This window comes from Helianthus annuus, chromosome 10, assembly GCF_002127325.2.
Source record: "Helianthus annuus cultivar XRQ/B chromosome 10, HanXRQr2.0-SUNRISE, whole genome shotgun sequence".
NCBI lineage: Eukaryota > Viridiplantae > Streptophyta > Magnoliopsida > Asterales > Asteraceae > Helianthus > Helianthus annuus.
In genome coordinates, this window is record NC_035442.2 from 4,617,842 (window position 1) to 4,622,234 (window position 4,393).

At 35.9% G+C, this 4,393-nt stretch overlaps 1 long non-coding RNA gene across 11 annotated transcripts; it reads left to right on the forward strand.

Annotated features, from left to right (window-relative positions):
- The first annotated feature begins 860 nt into the window (after positions 1 to 860).
- On the forward strand, positions 861 to 4,088 carry LOC110883844. Of its 11 annotated transcripts, XR_002560729.2 has the most exons (11): positions 861 to 958; positions 1,208 to 1,271; positions 1,406 to 1,530; positions 1,646 to 1,693; positions 1,910 to 1,971; positions 2,079 to 2,439; positions 2,519 to 2,823; positions 2,909 to 3,081; positions 3,153 to 3,260; positions 3,361 to 3,542; positions 3,662 to 4,088. It is a non-coding gene; the product is annotated as an uncharacterized LOC110883844 (long non-coding RNA). The 11 variants fall into 11 exon arrangements; XR_002560725.2 differs by having other exon boundaries at positions 1,208 to 1,530; XR_002560728.2 differs by having other exon boundaries at positions 908 to 1,271.
- The last annotated feature ends 305 nt before the right edge of the window (positions 4,089 to 4,393 follow it).

The window sequence follows — 4,393 nt, forward strand, 5'->3', positions numbered from 1 at the left end:
AACTATAACAGATAAGGTTATACAAGTTGCTACTCCCTTAACTCCTCAGTCGATTGAGGGTTCCTACGCCACCGCCACATCTAAACTATATTATGTTGGGACCGCTCCATACAATCGCTAATTTTGCAAACTTTCTCTCCTTCCAGCGCAAACAGACATGGCCACAAATCTTCCAGCAGCCCATTGAAAGCCCAAGGCCCATCTAATGTCCTCCTCGTTTCCCGCTTTACCTTTAATGAATATGTGTAATTTAAGACCTGAAAAATTCGTAGTGGCCTCTAATCTGACAATTGCATTCCAACACACCTGCCAACGCCTTGTTTGATGGCAAAAAAGGACCATCGCTTCTTGCTCCCATGACACGCATCCACCACCCGTTTACAAAGACTACCTTCTTCCACTCTATACCTCCAAACCCATTCGGGAAGAAACGAAACACGAGCTTGTTTATTCCCACCCCTGTCTTTTCTAGGAATAGAAACCCAATCCCAAGCAACCTAATGAACTTTCTTGATATCATTAGAGCCAGACCACAAAAACTTTTTCATGATAGATTATAACCCGTCTATAACTGCGATCGGGGCTTTGTATAGGGAAAAATAATATATTGGAAGGCTTTTTAGGACGGATTTGATTAAAGTGACTTTATCTTCCATGCTGAAAGCCTAGATTCAAAAACATAAAAAATAGGTCTCGAACTATCTATTATCTATATTAAAACAAAACACTTTGGTGCCACTTGGCATTATTTTAATCCTCTAATTGCCACCTGGCAACTTAATAATCCTCACAATTGTGATTTGAGCGGCAATATACATCGATTGGAGAAGCTTCTCACATACGCTTCTTTTATACTCTCCCTCTCTCTCTCATTCTCTCATAATCGATTAAACCATTACTCTGAAAACCTAAGTGGCGATTCCGCTCCTGGCCGTTTCAATCGATCATGTGCGAATAGGTACAATCAATCTTGAATAATCAATAGTGATCATCGACGGTATTGAATCTGATATCTTCTTCTTTTATGATTGATTGAATGAAACATCGATGGTTTTGTTATGTATTGATTGAGTGAATGAATGTTATTTGAATATCAATTTTAGATTCTTTGTTTGTTATTGTTTTTTGACACACGATTTCGTTTTGTTAGGGTTTTAAAAGCTGATATCATGTTGTTTGTTTATATGATTTTGATTTTCACCTTCAGATGATGAAAAGAAAAGGGTATGGCCTAGAACTGAGATGATACTGATACGGACACGATTACTGTGGTTTGATTACCCTTGTGTCCTTCCTTCTTTGTTTCTTCTGTTCCCCCTTTTGCTATATTAGAGTTTTCGACAAGGCTATGATGAGTTTGAAGTTCTGATTAAATATTGTTGAATATGGCACCTTGGCTTGGCAGGGTTGAAGGATGGTAGATATTCATCTGCAACCTCCCTTGCAGCCATGGTGCTTTCATTTTTATGTAAACTCTGAGCCAGACTGTAGCATCTTTCCGACGATCGAAGGGAATTCCGATAGCCTTAGGTAACTCTACACACTTAGAAATCTTCTCTTGCACAATTAGTTAGTTATAAGTTATCCATTGTGTTGTGAAATTAAATCTTATGAGGTATTTCTGTTTTAATGAGCTCAATTTCAGGGTGATAAGTACGGAGCTACCGTTGATTACCAACCTGCTTTTAACAGGGTAATGTTATTCACCCAACTGACTCGTTTAACAATCTTTGAATAACTGCTGATCCGATTAGCTCTTTTGGCTGCATTTATGATATATCAAACATTCAAACTGCTGTTTTGGATTTGCTGCATTTTCATCTCCATAAGAAACTTCTCAAGCTGTAATAAACATGTTTAACTTCATTTATGATATTGTAATATGGATTTAACGCATTTTCTTTACTAGGAAGATGATTGTTAGCAAATCGTTGTATGGGAAGATGATTGTGAGCATTACTTTTCGTTCAGGTACCTTCAATCTTCAGCGATAACTCATTTGTTGTGTTTATATTGTTTTGATTTTGATTAGTAATTGTCGTTGAGACGTGCTTATTTTTAATGCTTTAATAATTCAGGTTTTATGGTTTCTTAATCTTTAAAAGTTTGAACAATTCTTCCTTCACACACTCCCTTTATGCATATAAATTCAAATTCTACAATGAAATCATGATGTAGAGTACAAACATGTAGAATTGGGGATAGAGGTTCACCCTGAATGTAAATTAGAATCACAGCAAACGACTGAATCTGATTCAGTCGTAATCACGAGAAGTGTTCAAAAGAAACTATTTAAGGTCAAAAAAACATGGTTTACTGTGGGTATTATCACTTTGCTCATAATCAACTCCACCATTAGTTTCATTGAAGAAAACAATGCTGGTAATGCAGCAGCTGCTCTCATGGCTAGACTGGCCCCAAGTTGGTTATTTTCAGAAAGTAAGTACGAAAAGGATTCGAATTTCACATCCAGGCGTGTGTGTTTTCGAGATTTTGAAATTGTTTATGATCTTTTCAGGTTTTGACTGCGATCGGGAATTTATGTATTTGTTCTATCACTGTTGGAACGGTGATCGAGATAATCGTAATGTTCCGGATTCAAGATAGGCAGTATCGGCCCGGTTTCTTGACTTACATCATCTTTCTTTTATTAATTTTATTATATTTTTGTATCATTTTTGACAATTTATATGATTTATACAGGGAGCGATTACGAAAAGAATGACAGCCGTAGAAGAAATGGCAGGAATGGACGTTATTTGCAGTTCCAAAACCGGAACGTTGACTTTGAACAAGCTTACAGTTGACAAGAATCTTATCAAAGTCTGTTTCGTAGATGCGTATTTTTTTATTACAAAATCGTATTTTTTACCTGTAGTTTGACTTTTGAGTTGACTTACTTTGTTAGGTATTTGCCAAAGGAGTAGATGCCGACACTGTCGTTTGTGATGGCGGCCCGAGCCACTAGAACCAAAAAAAAGATGCCATTGATGCTGCAATAGTCGGATTGGCTTGGTCAATCTGAATATATATTCAGCATAAGCTGTTAACTGGTCATCTTTATCCATAACAGTTTCACAGGTAACTTATGCAATGGTGTTTACAAACACACATTTATTAATCTTTGATTCAATTTAAACTTATGTTTACAGCTCTAACTCATTTTCTCGGATCAGCGATACATAAATTTAAATGTTGCTCAACACCCCAACCAACATTCAAACAGTTCCATCATTCAAAATTCATTGTACATCCTAGAGGTATAACGGACTATTTATCAACTTTCTCTTTTGAAAATTTATATATATTTCTGGTACATAGATTGAAACTGAATTATAAACATCTTTTACTATGTTATAGAAAGTGCGTCCGATGAGAGAAATGCCAGTCAGCCAACACTCGAATCTTCTCTGCATGAGGGTTTTTTTCAAATAGTTAAATTCCTTAACTAACATAAATGTGATTGTGATATGAAGTTCTTACTTCAGCAGACAAACTCGACCTATTTACGCTTAAAAACAGTGTGTGAAGTTCGAATCTTTGTAAGTAGCGTCATCTCCCAAACGTTAAATAGGTCGTTATCGTCATTTAAACTTCAATTTCAGCATATTCAACTTTCTTTATACGGAGTTCATGTTCTAAACTCTAAATCCTGTACCAGGACTCGACTTACAAGTACTTTGAGGTTATCTTTGTTGACCCTGCACATGCGGCTATCCGTAACGACCCACATATCAACTGGATCTGTAACCCGGTGCACAAACACAGAGAGTTTCGCGGACTAACATCTGCTGGAAAGAAATACAGAGGTCTGCGTGGAAAGGGACACTTGAACTACAAGGCTCGCCCTTCAAGAAGGGCTACATGGAAAAGGAACAACACTCTTTCTCTTTGCCGTTATCGTTGAAGGGTTTATTATATGCAAGTTTGTTATGGTGGTTACACCTTTTGTAGGGATGTTTTTTTGGGCTGGAGACTTGCAGTTTTTTTATTAAATTTTGTTCGAAACTTTGTTTTGTTTGTTGTATTATTATCTGAATTATTTTTTACAGCAACACCTTTATATATTATCAAAAGTTCTTTGATAATTGAACATTGAATTGCCACCTTTTCTAAAACAAATATTTGTAAAAAAAATTGCATAATTGTAAAAAGGCAAAACATTTTGTAAAAAAAAATTGCATAATTGTAAAAAGGCAAAACATATAAACATGTTAATGTCACCTCTAATTATACTCAGTCTCAATGGTTGTGATTTGTTAGCATGGATGGTTTACACTTCGTTTATAGAAGTTTTAACTATTTTTATGTTTTAGAGGATGTTCTTTTACCAACATACATGTATTATAGGAATTTAAATGAAGTGAAGGGATAACATCCCATTTGCAATAGG